The 21,754-nt window shown below is 35.8% G+C and overlaps 1 long non-coding RNA gene across 1 annotated transcript; it reads right to left on the bottom strand.

Annotated features, from left to right (window-relative positions):
• Positions 1 to 943: 943 nt before the first annotated feature.
• LOC131164247 (uncharacterized) lies at positions 944 to 20,331 on the bottom strand. Its single transcript, XR_009139234.1, has 2 exons — positions 20,159 to 20,331; positions 944 to 1,143 (listed from the first exon to the last, which is right to left on the bottom strand). It is a non-coding gene; the product is annotated as an uncharacterized LOC131164247 (long non-coding RNA).
• Positions 20,332 to 21,754: the final 1,423 nt, after the last annotated feature.

Raw genomic sequence — 21,754 nt, 5'->3', positions numbered from 1 at the left:
TCATTTGGCCAAGGAAATCGAGGAGAGAAAGAGAGAAGGTGGAGGAGAAAGAGAGCGTGTAGAGAGAGAAGAGAGGCGTAGGATTCTTTGGTTTCTCAGGAAGTGAAACTTCCTAAGAACATGTATATATATATATATATATATCCCATAAGATCTTATTACCATTATAATACTATTCACTTAATTTGTTTATTTAATTAATTTAATATAATAATAATAATAATAATAATAATTTTTTTTTCGAGTTACTACACTCACACTTTGAGATCGCCTTATTGAAGATCGCCCTCCAATACTATTAGCCCCAAAACTGCCTCCTTATTGGCTACCTACAAATCTACAAGATTGGTTTTTTTCCCATTCCATCTGTATTGAAACATAGAATGCTCGATGATATACAAACCTTTTATAGGGAGAAATGTTAGGTTGGTATGCAATATCGTCAGCATCGTTCGCTTCATCAATTTGTTGTGATTGTATCAAGTTCCCACACAATTCAATTTTTATTTTCTCCCTTCTTTCTATTTTCTTTGCCTTAGCTGTTGTTCTTTTTTTCTAAAACAATTTTCATTTCCTACTTAACTTTTGGAGGTACTTTGTCGCAAAATTTTATATTATGTTGTGGTTCATAATTTACTAAGTCTATTTTTAATCTTGTTGCACCTCCACTCTTTAATTATATTCTACAGTATTTTCAAATAAATCCATTCTTTACATTGGGTATCAAGTGCCCATGTTTCCATGCTAGATCTTGTTTTCTTCCTTCAAATATTTTTGCAGATAATTTTACTTTCCTAGAAGGTTACAATGTGAAACGATCCAAAATTTACACAATTTTTTTTTTTATATATAAATTATTTTGATACCCTTATAATACCTGTTATGAGATCTCAGACCCCCAGATGGGCACTGAGGTATCCCTGTACACAAATTGACACACCTATGCAGCAGAAAACATAAAATCATACACTCATATTTACAATACCAGAATTCAATGTTTCCAAATCATACATACATATTTACACATCACTCCAGTATCTTATACTCAAAAATACAATCTCCTGAATACACTTACCCTATAAACAGGGCAGTACAAAAGATCTCTCTATCTGCAAGTCTGATCTGTTCGCCTAACTGGATCACCTGAAAAATGTTAAATCACTAGAATGAGACAACACTCGATAAAAGGAAATATGTTATTACTAGTGTATGGCGACTGAGTTTCGTAAATATTATACTGACAATATCTGAAACTGTAAAAGCTGGTAAATCAATATATAGTATAACTTGCATCTATCATAGTTTAAAGTATAACTGTAATATCTAAGTTTTCTACTTTTTCATACTTCTAGTATCATACTATATCTATTGATATTCTATAAATCTGTATACATATGCATAGCTGAGATGTTTACCCTGAAAACTGTACGTCATGATTTATCCCCTCCTGATAGAGTTGTGCGGCCCGTAGGCGGGACTTAATCCTAGTTAGCCTACTAGGTAAGTCAATTGTAACTCTACCATCCCTCAGTCCGGCCAAACTGCAACCTCTCTTAGGCACGGAACTGGTAACTAACTCGTCAAACTGGCCACCTCAACCCAGTCTTCTGGGGAGTCTGCAATCCCTCCAGGCACGATTGAGGGAACCTTCCACACACTATCTAAGATGTGTGGTTGCACTCTGATTTTGTAATAGCAACAGTACCGTACTCTGATAACTGAATATTTACTAAACTGATTCATCAGGGTCTGATACTACATAGTACTGATATATATAATTATCTTACTGTTTCATCATGATTCCAAAATAACCATAACACTGAAAGCTAATCTTGGATATACTGTAATACTATAGTGTTATGGAAAATAACCATAACACCGGAAATTGATATGAAAATATTGTATTATATGAATTGTATAAACTGTAGTAACATAGTGTTATGGTTTCAATATTTTGGAAAATCATGGTAATCTACATATGCTGTAAAATATCTATCTGTATAAACACTGTAATTCATATTCTTGTAAAATCTGATACAGTCTCGTAAACATATTTCTATTTAGATACTATAAAACATAATAATCTGGAAACTGTATATTTCATATACTGTTCTAATTCTAACTCATGCCACAACTACATAAATAAATATCTCATATACTGCTACTATATTTTCTGATATACAAATAATTTCTGAAATGAATACTAATTTGGAAATCATACAATTTATTAATAAATACTCTAACATTCCTAACATAACATATTTCCCTTACCTAATTGGCTAGGAGACTCGCCTCTAATTCTATTCTCACGCTCACGACGTACTATCCCCAAAATCCTGCAATAATACATTTATACAAATTCCTCAGTAAATCATTGAATTTTCCCAGAAAATTATCTCACTTATATTTCTTGAACCTGCCTATTCACAATTTCCTAAATTATAATATACTCGAGCTCCTGTAAAATATCCACTAGGGTCCTTAACCTATATCTGCAGGGTCTCAAAAATACTCTAACCCTGAAAATATAATACCCAAATTTTATTCCAAAAAACTCTACTAGATTCTCATATAATACTAAATCTAAACTCAAATAAACCTGCTAATACTGAAAATACCTGAATAATCCACTTACCTTGATTTTGGGATGGTGTCCAAGTTGACCTAACCAATAATATGTTCTGGCAAACTTGTTGAGAATCTCCTTATGATCAATGTGGCGACTTCTGATCGTCAAAACGGGGCAAGAATCATAGAGAGAATGAGAGAGAACCGATTTAGAGAGAGAAAGAAAAGAGAGAATGAATTTCTCTCGCTGAAATCCGAATTTGGCTATATATAGTGTGCTCTCCACGTGGACTCATCGACGAGCCACGAAATCTCGTCGATGAAACCAAGGAGGTTCGTCGATGAACACGACTCTCGTCAACGAAATTCAGGTCCTGAAATCAACCCCTCGATAAATTCTTGTCGACGAAACACGCGTCCACGTCAATGAGCCAAAGAAGAATGTTCATTGACAAACGCTCTGCGTTTGTCGACGAGACCCTGCTAAGCCCCCCTTTAAAATTTCCTTTTCTTCCTCTTTTCTTTGTTATTAATTTTCTATAATTAGCCAGGTTACTACACAATGAATCAAAAATTAGGTGTTAAATTAATCAACAATTTTAAAAGGAAATTATTTAAGATGTTTTATTATCAATATAAAATTAATAAATAAAACAAACATTAAAATATTAAATTAAATTTACAAAATTTAATGATAATGTTCAAAATTACAAATAAATTATGGAAATTAAATAAGTCAAATAAATGAAATAATTTAAACTATATTAAGCTAATAAGTAGTAAATTACTTTAATTTATTTAATTAGTAGACTATAATGATTAAGTGTTAAATTACTCTAAAATTTTTTTAAATAATTATTTGAATGTTGCTCTATAATTTTAAAAGAAAAACATTTAGATGCTAAATAGAGATAAATTAATAACTAAAAAAATTTAAATTATTAAATTAAAATTACAAAATTATTGATATTTTTTACAAAATTACTAGTAAGTAATAAATTTTGGAAATTAAAATATTTAAGTAAATGAAATAATTTATTAATTTATGCAATAAGATAATAACTAGTAAATTATTCTTATTTTTTTAGTTACTAAACTTACTATTTACTATATTTACTAGCAATGTAGGATTAAGGGGGTAAATGGGAGAGGTTAATGGGGAAAAAGTATCTAAGTTCTAAGGACCACAACCTCATAAATATATTGGGGATAAGGGAGATTTTGAGTACATAAAAAAAAAAATATAAGTTAAAAGTTAAAACATGAAATTTAAAACTTAAACTAGGCAAATTGCCTTTTAGCCCTTTCTTTTTTCGTGTAGCTGCTTGTGGAGGTGGACAATGGACTCGAGTCTTGAGTCTTGAGTCTCTCGACTAGGTCGCATGACTCGTATCTTGTTCGCACTCAAAAAAATCTAACTCAGCAAGCAAGCCTTGAAGCCAAATAATTTTAGAACAAGTAAGAAACATCGCCCGATAATCAAATTCCATCGATGACTTAGAAACTCTGTCTTGCTTCTTACTCTTACTCTTCCAAGAGATCAATGCATCACCTAAGAACACCCACCAACCAGTGATGGAGCGACGTGTATCCGCACAACCAGCCTAATCAGCATCGCTATAAGTAGCAAGGCGAGTAGAATTGCCTACATGGAAGAATAAACCACGAACAAAAGTACCCTACACACAGCATATGATCCTACGAACAACAGCCAAATGAAGATGACGAGAAGTCTGAAGAAACTAGCTGACTTTCTGTACAACAAAAGAAATGTCTGGTCTAGTAATGGTGAGATAAACAAGACTACCCACCAACTTCCGGCATAAACTGGGATCAGCAAGTAAATCACTCTTTGCGAAGCTTGACATTTAATTCCATGGGAGTATCAACAGAAGTACCCTTCTGAAGACCAGCTATGGCCACCAAGTCACTAGCATACTTATGTCGATTGAGTGAAATACCTGAGGGACTACGATTCACCTCAAGACCAAGAAAATATGTGAGAGACCCAAGATCTTTCATATGAAAGGACTCTACGAGATGAGTCTTGAGCTAAGCAAGTAAAGTAGAATCGGAACCTGTAATCACAATATCATCAATATAAACCAAAAGAACAACAATACTCATGTCTGATTTCCAAAGAAACAATGAAGTGTCATACTTGCTTTGCTTGAATGAAAATTGTAATAAAGTGGTGCGAAATTTCTCAAACTAGGCCCTCAGAGCTTGTTTGAGACCATAAGGAGAACGACGAAGCTTACACACATATGAAGTCGGAGAGGGAAACGAGACTAGGGGTGGCTTTATATAAATACACTCTTTAAGATCCCCGTGAAGAAAAGGATTCTTGACATCCATCTGATGTAGCGGCCACTCATTGGAAGCAACAATAGCCAGAATCATACGAATAGTAGTCATCTTAGCCACAGGAGCAAAAGTCTCTTCATAATTGACAACATATTCCTGATTATTCCCAAGTGCAACAAGGTGAGCTTTGTAACGATCCAGACTTCTATCAAATCAAACCTTGACTGAGTAAACCCAATTACAACCCAGAGGAACAATGGTGGGAGGACAAGGCTCAAAGTCCCAGGTGTGATTGGCCTCTAGAGCGGCAATTTCTTCAGGAATAGCTTGTCACCAACAATCATGCTTGGCAACATGTGAGTAGGAAGTGGGAATATCTAAATTGGCAGAAAAATATTCATATAACCGACCCCACCTGGTGGGATTTGAGGCTTGGTTTTATTGTTGTTGTTGTTCTTGTAGCAGTAAGAGCTGAAACAAAGTTACCAAAACTTGAAGAGGCAAACTCATACTTGTCCGAGGGTATAGACACTCGATAAAAGACGTACCAAAGGATCTAGAGGTGCTACAACTGACTGAATTTGGAGCGTGGTAGGATCAAATATCAGATGAGCTACCGAAAGAGACTGTGGATGGGGGTGCTGTATATACACAATACCTGGTTTAAAACGAGAACTGATTGGATGAGGATCCGAGAATTGTTCCTCAAAGGAGGGGTGAATCACAGTAGGAGAGGAGGGTACAAAGGACATAGGAAAGAAATGTTGATTTTCAAAGAAAATAACATTCCTAGAAATGCATGTTCGATGTAATGTAGGATCATAGCAAACAAATCCCTTTTGACACACATTGTATCCCAAGAATGCACATCAAACAGATTGAGCAGATAATTTATGTCGCTCATAAGGAGGTAAATAAACAAAACATACACAACCAAAAGTACGAAGGTTATTATAACTAGGTTGCTTAGCAAATAAACAAAAATAGGGAGACTCCATGAGTAGGACTTGAGAAGGTAAACGATTAATCAAATAAGTAGCAGTTTTCAGAGCCTCAACCCAGAACAAGGATGGAACAGAGGATTCTAGCAAGAGAGTGCGGACCAAATCTAGGAGACGATGATTTTTCTGTTTGGCTACTCCATTCTATTAGGGAATAGCAGGACATGAATGTTGATGAATAATGCCTTTAGAAGCCAAAAATGTCTGAAACTCAATACACACATATTCACCACCAGAATCTGTGTATAATGTCTTAATAGAAGTAGAAAATTGATTTTCAACATATGCTAAAAACTCAGAGAAAGTTCGAAAAACCTCAGATTTAGAGTGAAGAAAGTAGACCCAAGTAAATCTGTTATGATCATCAATGAAAATCACATAGTATTTAAATTTTTTATGTGAACTAACCGAGGAAGGTCCCAAACATCACTATGGATAAGCTCAAAACACTGAGAAGCTCTACTAGCATGCAAAGGGAAGGGAAGAGTTTTGCTTTTACCAAGTTTGCAAAAGGCACACTCAAGAGATAAAGAAGAACGTTCTTTATTACCAAGTAAACTAGAGTTCAATACATGAGATAAGATTTGAATATTGGGATGACCTAAATGACGATGCCACACCATACTAAGATCTGAAACATTATTACAAGCAAAAGACTTAAAAGAAGAAACTAGAGAACGTGCTGGAATAGGCAAAAGTAGTGGAAACAAACGCCCCACTTTAGGTCCCTTCATGATTGGCTCCCTTATTACCTGGTCGTGCACAACACAACCATTACCAAAAAAATTAACATCACAATTGTTATCAACTAATTGACCAACAATAATAAGATTTGTGGAAAGATGAGGGGCAAGAAACACATTAGTAAACTTAAAAGAGGCATCTCTGACAGCAACTATTGGCAAAGAACTGCCATTGGCAGTCTGAATAGCAAATTGACCAGCGTAGGGCCGAACATGACGCAAAGTAGTGAGATTATTCGTCATGTGATTAAAGGCACCTGAGTCCACATATCAGAGATTAGTAGAATTGTTACCTTGGAGCCCCATTGCTGATAATGCCGAAATTAGCATTTGTTGCACTATTTTGGGTGTGCAGTAATTCGCTGGAGGAGGTATGGGAACAAAGAAGTCACTTGAAGAAGAGCCAGGGGGCCACAAAAGTCACTGTGGGTGGTACACTAACAGAATGAACTTGATGATTCTGCGGGCGAATATGACATTTTTTGATAATGTGACCTTTCTTCTTGCAATAAGAGCAGAATTTCTGGGAACAATTAGCAGTTATATGTCCAAATTCTTTGCAGCAAAAACATTGCAGAGCGCTAAAATGCGGAGGCAGTGCTTGTCGTTAAGCAATATAAGCCATAGGTACATACCCGAAACTTTGCAGAGGGCTAGAATGCGCAGGCGGTCCTTGTCGTTGAGCATTTTAAGCCACAGGGACATACCCGGAACTACCATAAGATTTTGCTAGAGTAACTTGAGTACTAAATCGTTATTTTTCGGGAAGTAACTCACCAAAACAAACATCCAGAGAAGGAACAGGAGAGCGATTTAGTAGAGACGAGCGAAAAGATTCATACTCAAGGCAGAGTTTCATAAGAAACTGATCACAATGACTAGTCTCGTGAAGATGTTGAATAATGGGAAGAGAAGTCACAAGAACATCCACAGTAACCACTGACAAGATCAGAATATTCATTTTAAAGAGTCAGAAACCCTGCATAATAGTCTTGGATGGAACAATTGTCATGTTGAAACATGGCAATCGCATGCTCTAACTAAAAACGATGGGCACTGTTATCTTCATGATATATTGTTTTTAAATAAGTCCACATGGATTGAGAGGTATGATAAGATCGCAAGTTGGGGACAATATGTGGCTCAACCGAACCAAGAAGTCAAGACATAATCCTAGCATCAAGAACAACTCATGAAAGACAAACTGCAAACTCCTTAGATTTTTCAAGATTGGGAGGCACAATCCGTATCATCAATATGACGCCAAAAATCTTTTTCCTTCAGGAAAAGTTCAAACAGAAAAGCCCATGCAAAATAATTGTCGCCTGTAAACTTGGCACACACAAGTGCGGAGTCCATGCTAAATAATGGAGAAAATCAAGAAGCAAAAAAAAAAAAAAGAGGCAGTGCTGAAAGAAACAAATCACCAAAAAATCTAGAAGCCCAAAATAAACAACGTAGGTACAAAGAAAAACCAAGAACAACCTCCCTCCACTAAAAAATTAAATCTTGAACCAAAAAATTACACTAAAAAATCTTGAACCAAAAACCTGTTGTGCCAAGAAAATAAGTGTAGCGATCCAAAAATAAAATAAAATAAAATAAAAATTTATTGATTAATATATATAAGGATAATGGTAAGATGATATAATATTATATATATATTAGATTGAATTGAAAATTCAATCAGATCTTTGATTTCACACACACACACACACACACAAAGCCAGAGACGTCTCTCTCTCCTACTCTTGTCTCTTTCCTCCGTATTCCTTCTCTCTCTCTCTCTCCTCATTTTCTCAACAAATACTCGGCCAATGGAAAAGCGAAAAAATATCGCTTGGTTCCATTCTCCGCCATCGTCAATTTAATCAGAGTGGATTTTTCATAAGAGTATTGTAGGCACCACTTTTGGGATAAGGTAAACTCACTCTCTTTCCTCAATTTCTCTCAAATCTTCAACCTAATTGACGATCAGACACCATTTCTAGGGCCTAGCGTCGATCCTCATCAATTTGACCGAAGCGGAATTTTGAATTGGGCTTTCCAAGCACCACTTCGAGGCTAAGATTACAGGCTTTGCGCTCTGAACGTCGTAGGCGTCAGTTTAGGAATCTTACAGGCACAGTTTTCATGAATAAGGTAAGGGGAATAGATTAAGCCAACAATTTTGTAATTCAACCAGTTAAAATGAAAATTATATGTGTATATATATATATATATATATATATATATATATATATATATATATGATTATCATGTGGGTTTTGAAAAGTCAACCGTTTCAATTGTGATTTTGAGCCTAGAGCTTGTTATTAGTCATTATTTGCGAAAATTGAATGATTAAAGTAATGGATTTTCTGGATAAATTGTGGAGAAAATTTAATGTGTATTTTCAGTAAAACAAATAATGAACATGGATTGACTTATTATTTCAGATGATATAATTATATGTATTATTCAAATTGTGTGGCATGAGTAAAGTGAATATACTGTGTTCAATTATGATATATTTATGAGATGTTGGAAATACTAAAATGCGTTGAGAATATATATTGTGTGAATTGTTTAATCAGAACAGAATGTGAATGTTAAATTGCAATATATGATTTAAGAACTCCGGTGGACCGTTGTATGCACAGTACTGTTGCATGTGATTTCTGAAGAGCTAGTGCACCCACACGTCTTAGAGAGAGTGTGGAGACGAGATGATAAGTTGTGCTGAGAAGGGAAGGGTCCCCCTAGAGTCTAGACCAGTATGGGAACAACCAATCTAACTTACAAACTGAAGAGGTTATTACTGATTTAACTTTGGTGAGCCGACCAAGGTTAAGTCTAGCCTACAGGCCGCACAACCCGTCATGGGGGGAAGCATGATAAAGTTTATCTATCTGGTAGTGAGTTCTAAATGCATAATTGTAAATTTAACCAATATATAACATTAGAACGGTGTATGTGCAAACAAATTATGTGATGGGGAATGTGAATACAGATTATGTGATGTGAAATGTGGGAACAGATTATGCGATGCGAGATATTATGCGATGTGACATATTATTTGATGAGAAATATTATGTGATGTGAAATACTGAGAAATGTAAAAACTGAGATTATGAAGAGATAAATATTATAGAGATAACAGGGTGCAGAGTAATGTAACAAACTAATAAGTGTATTACATATTGTAGTATTATATGTATTTGGGGCGAGGTAAACGCCCGAAGGCTTGCTGAGAAAGGCGAGTGCCCTAATAGGTATCAGATGTAGTTATACCGGGTTGCATAACGTATTAGGGCAGAGGGAGGCTACTTGTATGAGTGGGTAATCTTCCCTATCCTCGGGAACCTTCGCTGATAAATAATTGTGTGAATGTGTGTGAATACGAGACAAACTATCCACTTGAGGGATTGCTGAATAAGTTAAGTGCCTTAATGAGCATCAGTTGTAGTCATACCCGATTGTATAAGATATCAGAGTAGAGAGGTGCTACTTGTATGGGCGAGTAATCACCCCAATTCTTGAAAAACTCTCGTTAATAAAATACGCTGCATGTGTGTGAGTAGGGACAAAGAATGATTTCATAATTGTAGATTAATTTGTAAATAATGATTATATTTTGCATACAAACCTCATGATAGCCACATACTGGTATTAATCTATTCCGTTTTACTGAGATGTGTCTCGCCCGATATGAATTTCATCTTTTTCAGGACCTCCGCGTGATCAAGCTCAATGAGTTCGGGGCTAGCCTAGCAGTTTAGAGAGAGAGAGAGAGAGAGAGAGAGAGAGAGAGAGAGAGAGAGAGAGAGAGAGAGAGAGAGAGAGAGAGAGAAGGTATAACTTTGGATATATTTTTGTGTTGTATTATATTTATGATTTCTAAGTTGTATATTTGTGAATACTGAATGTTGAAGAATATTTTTTGTAGGATATATATATACAACTCTGGTATGTTATAAAGGATGTTAGTTTATTATTCTGCTACGTGATTGAGGTTATGGTATCAAATATAGGTAATTGGATCACATCATACCCTGGGCCCACTTGGTGGGTTCGGGGTGTGACAGTAAGTTCCCAGAAAGAGCAACAGAGAGATGTTGTCTGCTTGCCAAGAGTCACAAACAGTGTAAACTGGAGAAATAAGTGGCAAACCAGAAACCTGTTGTGCCTGCTTGCCAAAAGTCACAAGCTTGCTTGCTGAGAGTCACAAACAGAAACGGAAACTGGAGAAATAAGTGGCAAACCAGAAACCTACTATGCCTGCTTGCCGAAAGTCACAAACAGCAACAGAAAATTGTTGCCTACTTGCCAAGAATCACAAGGGCATAAACTGGAGGAACAAATGGCAACCCAGAAACCTACTGTGCCAACAGCCACACGACCATAGAAGTATCGAAAGAATAGAGAAAAATTCTAGAAGAGATTCTAGAAGAGAAAACAAAACCACAACAGCCACGAAACCAAGAAGGAAAAAAAAAAATCAAAGGGAAAAAATACCTAGCAGTTGACTAGTTCTAATACCATGTCAAATATTTTGTGAATGGTCGAATGAAATGGCCTTGAGTTTTGTATATTATATATAGACTTTACAAGAATGTTGTACATAGAAAGTAAATAAGGTCTAGCATGACTCTAGCCCTATACAAGTAAATTATAATATGTCAATCCCTATAGATGTAAACTAAATATATGCTAATTGTACAAAATAATGAATTGAAATATAAGAAAATAAATGTGGGTTGAAGTAAGGAAAGAAATCTTTTGCTTTGTTGTTTGCTGTTCTGTTGACAAGTTGACCACCTCCAGTCCAATTGGCTGGTCCAGTCTGGTTTTCAAAACTATGGAACAAAGGACAAAATCATGAGGGAGGTTAGAATAACCAGCTACTTACGTCCTGCACAATTTTCTTAACAAGAAAACCAATATCCGTACTAGTTGAATGGTGAACTATCTGGTTTCTAGCTTTACATATATAGGAGATCGGAGCAGACCAAACAAACATGAATTTTCTGGAGGCAGCAAAATCTGAAGAGCAAGACTGCACGAAAGTTGAAAGTTTGAAATTTCTTACTTTTAAAAGCTCTCTTAAAGAGTTAAAATTGAACTTCTTAAATTCTTAGAAAATATTTTATTAAACAACTTCAACTTTACTCACTTTTTTTGGGGGGGAGGGAAGGGGGAGAGCGATTGGGGAACAATCATTACTTAGAAACAAGAATACATCTAGGAATAATTAAGTACATCCTCAACCAAAATTCTATAAAAGGGTGGGGAAAGCACTACTCCAGAATTGATACCCAACAACCAAATGACTAATCCAAACAAGATTCCATTTGAGTAGAAATGTGAAACCACTTCCTCTAACCTTTTCTAGTCTTGGATTGAAGGATTTCTGGTGACCCCTCTTATCACAGTCATTGACTCACAACGATGGCAGTGGAGGAGAAAGAGAGAGAGTCATGTTCTTTGAACCAATCTGGAGAATAGGAAGCGGGTAATTGGATGCATCACATAGAACCAATCTGGAGACAAATTTCAAGGAATAGGATCAAGGAAATGTTGGGTCCTAAAATCTAATTTGTTTAATTAATTAGTAGTTATTATGCCTGATTAATTTGTAGTAGGCTTATGTATAGGTGTTTATTTGTAATATCTTGTATCTTTAGGGGTTTGTTTGTAATTTTCTCATTATGTAGGCTTCGGTGTGGAAGTAAAAGCTAGAGCAGTAAGTGGGAATTTGAATTGAGAAGTTGACGTCGAACTCCACACCCCACCCCCAAAACACCTCTTATCATTTTTTCTCTTCTCCCTTCCTCCTCCCATTTCTCTCCCCATTTTTCCCTCTGAAAGTAACCCTTACTGCTGTTGTGCATCAGCAGGTTTTCGGTATCCCAATACCTTTTTGTAAATATTTATTTTTCAGCTAGCATTATAGCTTCTGTTGATATTAGGCAGTTTATATAGTTATTTTTTATGTATAAATAAGAAAGATAAAAGGTAAGAACAACAACAGAAAAGATAAGAGTGCATGTGAACAAGGCTCCCTCCAACAAGTCAATGAAACAACATATGAAAAAAAAAAAGAAGGAAAAATCTCCAAAATGGCTCTAGCAAAGCAAAGTAATCTAATCGACTCAATTGCAAAGAAAGGGGCTCTCCATTGCCAACAGCTACGTCCTTTGCATGGCTGAGGCAGAATCAGTAGACCATATCCTTCTCCATTGCCCCTGGACTAGAAACCTTTGGAATGTGGCTTTGACTCTTATCAGACAACAGTGGGTTAGTTCTAGATCTGTTGGATGGGAGCTCTAAGCCTGGAGAGGGATTCAGTCAAGAAAGGAAAAGAGGAAGGCTTTGTCTCTCACTCCTCCCACAATTTTCGGGTGTGTATGGAAAGAGGAACGGGAGCTTTCAAAAATATTCAATCTCAATGCTTCAGTTCAGCAAAGGGCAGTGGTTTAATGCAGCCTCTAGTTGGCATAGTGGACTTGTAGCAAATGAGTTTAATGTAATTTTTTTATCTCTGTGAGACCCATCTGGGTGGTTGATTTCTTGTACCTCAGATTGGCACCCCTTTGATGCCCTTCTAATATATACTTTCCTTACTGATAAACAGAAAAAAGTACACCATAGTAGTGCAAGCAAAACCACTCTGCTTCTGAGATATAACAAAACCCTTAAAGATCTAGCATTCCTCTCTAACTAATACCCCTCTCACCCCCTTTCAACCACACGAAATCCCTCCCTTACATATGTAGTCACTGCTGAGATTATGCAGTTTGTCTAAGAACATTTTAGCAATTCAATTAGTCTACTTTGAGTTTGCTCTAGCAAAAAAGTCAAGATTCCTGTTTTGTCATTTCATTCTTTGATATTGCCTTTTGACAATACTAATGTTATACAACCATTCTCTATATGCTCAATTTGTTGCAACACACATTTCGCTCAGTGCACTTTTCAAAGAAAGGTGCGTTATGTGCCAAAATTGAACAATGTTGTCATAAGATACAAAGTCAAAAGGACAAGCATTTTTCTTTCAAAAATTATTTCTGTTGAATAAATAGCTTGATATACATTGTTGGCACACCACCTAATAGCTTAAGCTTTTAGGTAAACTGTGATCTAACATGGTATTAGAGCTATTGATCCAAGAGGTCCTCAGTTCAAGTCTTGCCATATGTGTTTTGCCTCATTATGTCTGTTACTGCACATTTTGTTTGATTTTGTGTTAGTGCACCTGTTCAAGTTCATCTATTTACCTCTTCACGGGGGAGACAGAGTCACGCGTGAGGGGCATGTTGAACAAATAGCTTGCTTGACATACATTCTTGGGCGCACTACCAAACAGCTTAAGATTTACAATCCTGACAACATTTCCACCAACTTCAAATAGTCATTCATCCAAGTGAACCATGCAACACTCACACATACTCACATTTAGGAATAATAAGTTAGACATCAACATCCTCATTACATCTTAAATTGTTTTGAAGGATGAAAGAAATGTTGTACACTCCTGGAAAAACCTACATCTACATGCACCCTTGGAGGAGTTGTACGTCAGTTGTATCTGAGTGTATTACCATCTACATGTTGTACCTTTATAAAAAGTAAAAACTTTTTTGCTACATATTTAAATTCCCACTGATATCATAGTTTCCGTTGGTATCATGTAGAACTTATTAGTTTCTGCATAGATTAGACAGCTTGTCTGAGTATATCATAGGAATTCTTTTAGTCTATTTTTGAGTTTACTTCAGCAAAAGAAGATTGCAATTTTGCCAATTTCACACTGCATTTTTTGTCAGCAGTAATGCTATAAAATCGTACTCTATGAGCCAATTTATTACAAGACAACCCAAGATGTTGACACACAACCCACTTTCCATACTCAATGCACTTCCCAATGAAAAATGAGTTTTGTGTCAACATCTTGGATAGCCTGACCATAAACTTGGCATACAAAGTCTAAAGGGCAAGCACTTTGCTTTTGATAAGTATTTCAACAAAATTTCTACCAATTGAGTTGCAATGCTCATACACAGTAAAACACTACATCCGCACACATGAGTGGGGTTGTAATTGACGGTGTACAATCCATCTATCGCTGCATGTGCATGTAGTGTACCCATCTACAACTGTGTGGATGTGGGGGGCGTTAAGGTACTTGGAATACCCTTTTTTTAGACAATAAAAGAAAATGTATTAAGAAAGAAAAGAGTAAAATTAAATGCAGGAGACAATGATAAACTCTCAAAAAAAAAAATGGCAAAAGGGGTAAAATAAAAAAGAAATAAAAAACTCAAGCGCTCGTTTAATTTTGGAAAATAGCTTTGACTTTCCATTTTCTTTTTTCAACAAATTACAAAAAACGTTAGTTAATTTTTCATTTCTACAATATTTGTATGAAATAAAAAAAGCAATCCGTGCACAAAGCTCCTGCGTATGCGGGGTCTGGGGAAGGGGCTGACCACAATGAGCCTATAGTATATAGTTTTGTCTTGCATTTTCGCAAGAAGCTGTTTCTACACCTCAAACCTGTGACTTCCAAGTCACGCGGCGGTCACAAGTTCAAGGCATGGAAATAGTTTTATGTTTTCACTGCTAATTATTCAAATAATTACAAAAGTGCCACCTTATTTTTCAATTTCCAAATTTATATAGAAAAGCTGGAAAATATCTTTATTATTTTTCTAGATTTCCAACTTTTTGCATATGGGAGCATGGGATTCGGAACTTGGATTTTAATTTGAGGTGGATTATGTATAAATTTTTTTCTAAATCAATAGAACTCCAAATTCAAGCCCCAAAATCCATGATTCCAAATATTGTCTCATTTAAAATTTGGGAAATTGGATAACAAGTTGTCTTTTTTGTAATTAAATCTTAAAAAAAAAAAAGAAAAATTGTTTTGCACATTTAAAAAATCTCTATTTTCAACATTTTTAATTCAAATCTTGAAAAATTGAAAAATAAGTTAAATTTTTATAATTATTTTGGAAATAAAAAATGTTTGCCAAAACTAAACGAGCCCCAACATTTTCTAAATAAGAGAACCCTTTTTTAGTTCCCTATCATTGTAATTCAAAGAACACCTTAAATTTGCCATTTCACGGTGGCCTTACGTTGCCTCGATTTTATCACCATGCAAGCAACTTCTTTTCCCAAAAGATTAGACAGCCATAATCCCATCTTGACAGTTAATAACAACAACAAAACCAAGCCTTAAGTCCCACTAGGTGGGTTGGTTACATGAATCTTTTTCTGCCAATTTATACGATCATGGACAATTTCCTTCGACAAATGCAAGGCTATTAAATCCTTACTATCTCATTCCAAGTTATTTTAGGTAACTAATTCACTCTTCCTCACTGGCGCACTATGTGGCCTATGTTGTAAATGCCCAAACCATCAGAGTCGTCCCTCCCTTATCTTATCTTGTACAAGAGTTATGTCTAACTTATCATGAATATGTTCATTTTTGAATTTATCTTTTAATGTTATACCGTTGATCCATCCCAACATTTATTACTCACTAGCAACTTTTTACCCAATCCATCCTCCTCAAAGATAGAAACACCATCCAAAACTTCAAGCGGAGATGGCGACACAAAAGAAATATCCCCAAGTAATTAGAAGAATCAGAAACATACCGAAAATGTTCACAAACCTCATCACCAATATCAAATAATCACTATCAAACTCACTCTCGGTGTCCAAGACATCACTCCTTCTCCTCAATAATACAATCTGCTTCTTTATCCTTCTTGTTAGATTACTACTTTACCTAATAGGTTAAATTGTTAAGTTATGGGCCAACAATGTATATCAACAAAGCCTAAGCTTTCTTCTTTGTTGATGTTGTTGAATAATTGCCATATTTCTTTGGGAACGGATAATAGTTCTTCATCTTTGGATCCTTTGGGATGTATTCATACAAATCCTTTTGTGAAATCCTGACCCGCTCAAATTCTTCTCCTCCGCTTTATAAAACTATATGGAAGGAGTTCCCACAAAAATCAAGGCCTTTGTCTAGTTGGTTGTGCTTAATTTAATCAATACCAATAACTTGTTGCAGAGTGGAGACCATTGAAGGCACTTCCTCCAGATTGTTTGCTTTCTTTGCCATAACAGTTCAGAAACAACGCTCCATTTATTTCTACACTCTGATTTTTCCTGGAAAGTGTGAAATGAGTTATTTGGTTTAATGGGAGAAACTTGGGTTTTCCCAGACACAATGGAGGTTAGTTTTGGCTGTTTTCTAGGTTGGTTTTGGAAGAAGAAAGGACCAGGCAGCACTATAGAGATGTCTTAGAGACGTGCTTATTTTGCAGTGCTGTTGGGTTTGTGGTTGGAATGAAATGTGCATATTTTCTCTGGAAAGAAATTGATATTTTTGCTGGTTTGGGAGTTCATCTGGCACAGCTTTGCTGTGTTGGCTATGGATACTTTATAAAGGAGTGAGATTCTCATATATAAAAAGGAATTAACTCTACTTGCTGGCGTGATTTTTTATTCTGTTTTCACTTTCTTGTTCTGTCTTCTCTCTTTTCTCTTTTCGGTTTTGCTCCAGGTTATTTATAGGAGGATTTCTTCTTCTCCTTTTGTACATTCCTTATCTCCTAATTAAATTTCTTCTTTTGTTATCAAAAAATACACAGCTCACAAATTTCATATGGGCATTAAGCTATCACAAAATTATTAGTTATCCAGCCATTGATCACCATGAAATCTCAGAAAGGAAATTAACACGAAATTCCCAAATTTTGTGAAAAACAAAATAAATAAAAACACACCAAAGAAAAAAAAATCAAACGCACAAGACAATTATTACGTGATTCGGCAATTTTGCCTACGTCCACAGAGTTGTAGGGATTTCACTATGATTAGCCAACCCTACGGCTTGAGCCTATCGGCCCAATTCCTTGTTCTATGGACTAAGGATAAAAATCTCTCATTAAAAAAACCATGCACCATTATTTCGGATTAAGTCATTATCTGGATCAAACACAACTAAGCTCCACAAAAGCCCAACAATCCCAGCATAAGTGTCACTCCAAGCATGTCCTTCATATCCTCATATTTTCCTCTAGGAGTCATCATTGTCTAGAACATTCTCTTCAATGTTGGACTCACATACAAATTATAACAGTGATGGACCCAAGTTCAATCCAGTGAGGACACTTGCTCCCACTGGAATTTTAGAAAACACTATAATATTTATACTAAATTTACAAATTGTACAAGTTTAAAGTAAGCGTATGTCCCCACTGAACTGTCAAAGAAGAGGCCTTATGCTAAATTATAGAATTGTCCTAGTTCAAAATACATTTATTATGTCAGACATTGATCCAAAGAAAGGACTAGCTACTAGATTTGCTAATATAAAAAAATTATTCAAAATGTTCCCTAAGGACCATTACCCTAATGGTTAGATGTGAGATTCTGACACTATTGGTCTCAATAACAAACCTTGGTAAGAAGGTGGGAAAGGGTTTGGAAAGGAGGTGGTCTACATCTATTATGTAACTTAGGGGCCCAAGCATAGTGTGACTTTTAATGAACAAACATGTGTATAGGCGTGTGTTGTGAGTGTTTGTGTGTTGAACCCACTGATGAAAAATTCTAAGTCCATCACTGGGTTATTATGTCTTCTTAGCCCCAATTTGGTGCCATGTATACTCATATCACCAGTGTTTTAAAAGGTGTTTGTGACCTTGATGCATTTTGAGCATAAAATGCCCTAAGGCATAACTTGAAAAGAGTAAATCCTAAAATGCATACGCTTCAGGACAAAGGGGGCGCCTTTTACGCCTCATATGGGAAGGCATATGTCTTTTGGGAGCAACGTGATTTAAAATATTAAAAAAAAAAAAAAAGTAAACAAAATTGATAGGGCTTTGATAAGTGTCAAAACCCCCCTCTCTCGACAAAGTTTCTATCTTCCAAGGTTCCGTCTCTCTCCGGCAACTCCTCCAGCTTCTCTTCTCTCTCTGACGAGTTGACGACCCCTTCCAACGTCTTGTATCTCTCCAACGACCCCTTTGGACCTCTCGTCTCTTTCTAAGCTTGCGTCTGGCTTCGAAGACTCCTCCAGCTTCTCGTCTCTCTCCAATGAATTGACGACCCCTTCCAACCTCTCATCTGCCTTCGACAACCCCTTCCTACGTCTCGCCTCTCTCTAATGACCTATTCGGACCTCTCGTCTCTCTCCAGCGACCTTTTATAGCCTGTCGTCTCTCTCTGCAACCCCCTACAACCTCTTTGCTTCAAGATCTAAGGTCTCTCCTCGAACTAATTCGAGTATTCAACTCTCTCTCTCTCTCTCTAGTGTTGTTCATAGCAGACTCTCAAGAGAGTCTCTGCAAGTGTCTCTAAAACTCAAGGTAAGCTGCAGCTGCTTTTGATTTGTTTCAGTTTTCACTTTTATACTATATATAAATTTATTTTATTTATTAATTATTTAAAAAAAATACAATCCCAAAATGCTTACCCTCAATGCCTTAGGGCTTACGCCTCACCTCGCCTTACACCTTCGCCTTTTAAAACATTGCATATCACTATGAGAAATACCTTTTTGTAAATAAGTTGTGTCTGTTTTCTTTTAGTTCTTATAGCCAAGTACTTTCCAAAAGCTCTTGAAATAAGAAGTTTTCTAAACTCATATTAATAATAATATTAGAAAATACTATATTGCTTGATATTATATATACCATTATATTATAATATCTTTGATTACATAGTTTTATGTTATAATAAATAATATTATTGCATTTTTTTCATCAGCAAAGACAAAATTCATTAAAAGGCTCCTCTAATGAATTTTATCTTTAGTGATTAAAAATGTAATAATATTACTGTAGTATAATTATATTAAAATACAACAGCATAATTTATTAAATTAGAAATTTAGTAGTATTATGGAGATATGTAGTTTTGCCGTTTTGAGGGGTTTATGACTGTAACAAAATGCAGCTAATCCACTTATCTTCACAAAAAAGAAGATATTTTTATGTTGCTTTGGAATATGATCAGATTTATGGCTTCTCTTTGGGCTTATGCAGCTAGATGTTTTAAAGGAACATGTTTTTTGGATTTCCAGCGGGATTGCAGATTTTAATATTGTGATTTTGTTCAATTTCTTTTTTCTTTGTGTCTCATATCAGGACTCTTCTCCTCCTGTTTGTAAATTCCCTTCTTATTTGATGAATTCTCTTCATTTCCTACCTTATTTAATTACAAATATCATTTAAATTGTCGTATAACATGATATTGCAGTCAATTTTGTTGGGTTAGCCTGCAATGACTTTCGTGAACTTTTTAATTTGTGAACTGTGTGTTCGATCAGTCTTAAGGGCAATAGATTAAGGACTATGTTCTTGGTTTCAGAGTCTTCCAAGCTGCAATGCGTTGAAGAGAGCGAAAATAAGCAGATATACAAAAAAATTTCCAGACACAGATCGAGAAGTAGAAACGTGAATATGAGAGAGAGAGAGAGAGAGAGAGAGAGAGAGAGAGAGAGAGAGAGAGGAGACGGACCTGAGAAAATTAACGTTAAGATTGGCGGCTTAATCCCTTAGCTCTCGGTCTCGGATCTTGCCCAATGACGCCGGCGATTTTTTTTTGGGGGGGTGGGGGGGGTGGAGATTGGGGAGAGGGGGAAGAGCCGGAAAGGAGAAGATGTAAGTTTTTGAAAAAAATATATATATTTCTTATAAATTAAACTACTTTTAAAACCATAAAGAAAAAAAATGTGGTAGTGCCCACAACAAAAATTGAATTTCCAAATCTACCCTTCATATGATGCTCATATAAAAATTAATTCCCTGCATGTCTTGAAAGCCGAAACTGCAAAACAGAACTATGTTTGTCCGTTGGGCGATTGATGTGCTCGTACGCCCCTGCAACTTCCATCTTCCATCTTCCATCTTCGTTGGAGTCGTATTGCTGGAAAACCCATTATTGAATTTCCCACAGCAGCTTCTCTGTTTCACTTGGCCCCTTTATTTTTCATCAGACGTTATGCACATGAAATCTCATTGTCGGAGTCGCACGACTGGAATTCCAATCACCCTTTCATTATGGCCAACAACCTTCACTGGTCGACCCTTCTTGCCTGTTTCCCTATAAATTCCCTCCATACGACCTTCATCCTACATACATCTTAAAGAAAATACCCCCCACCAATTATCACTCTCACCAAGAAAGAGTTTCAAATTTTCTTGTGCCGACCAAATGCATTTACCAAGTCAGACAAATCTCAAACCTTCATCCACCCTAATTCATTTATTAAAAAATTAATTGGCATGTTGAATGCTCTGTGTTTGTGTTTAGAGCTCCAGTGATTTTCAAGTTCTGTGGATTATAATCCAGCACATCATTGTAGTCTAATCCCAAAGTTAACATCTTCTCAGGTTGCCAAAACCACACCCATATTCCAGTTTCTTTGCATTGTAATATAGCATTGTTAGCATGCTGATTTCATAAATATCATTTATTGGTTTCTTGTATCAGATTTTGCTGCCAACATCACAAATTCTGAATTTCTTGATATTACAATTATTATAACTTAATTTCGTCTACAATAATTTCTTGCAACGTCCAACATATAATTAACATAGGTTATTATTTTCGAAACCAACCATACTCTAGTATTTAAAAATTTTATGCATACATTGTTATACTGTTTAATAGAATTTGCAGCATATCAAAATTATAGTTCTACTTTGAAACCCCCTATCATGTATCTAATGTGTTAACCATTTTTGGCAAAGTAAAGAATTGCATGTATGTTGTTTGATGAAATGTTTGTGAGAGGTGGTCTATACTATTATGACTTTGCAACATAATCGAGTAAGAGCACGTGAAACCTCTTCCATATAACTATGTTAAGCAAGTTGTGTCTGTTTACCCTTCTTCTCCCCCAGCCCATTTTTCTGTTCTCTTATTTTTTTAATACTGAAGTCACCTTCTTGTATTTGTAATTGAACTATGCTGACAAATTTATTTACAGTTTAAATTCAAGTCTTTTTTTTCCCTAAAATTTCGTGAAAACCCCACCAAATTAGGAACAGAGTCACTTGCCCTCCATTGCATATAGAAGTTCACACAGTTGCAACACTCCCAAAACTCATC

The sequence above is a fragment of the Malania oleifera genome, chromosome 9 (genome assembly GCF_029873635.1).
Source record: "Malania oleifera isolate guangnan ecotype guangnan chromosome 9, ASM2987363v1, whole genome shotgun sequence".
Classification (NCBI taxonomy): domain Eukaryota; kingdom Viridiplantae; phylum Streptophyta; class Magnoliopsida; order Santalales; family Ximeniaceae; genus Malania; species Malania oleifera.
Note: the sequence above shows the minus strand (reverse complement) of the source record. Positions and strands in the feature narration are given on the sequence as shown.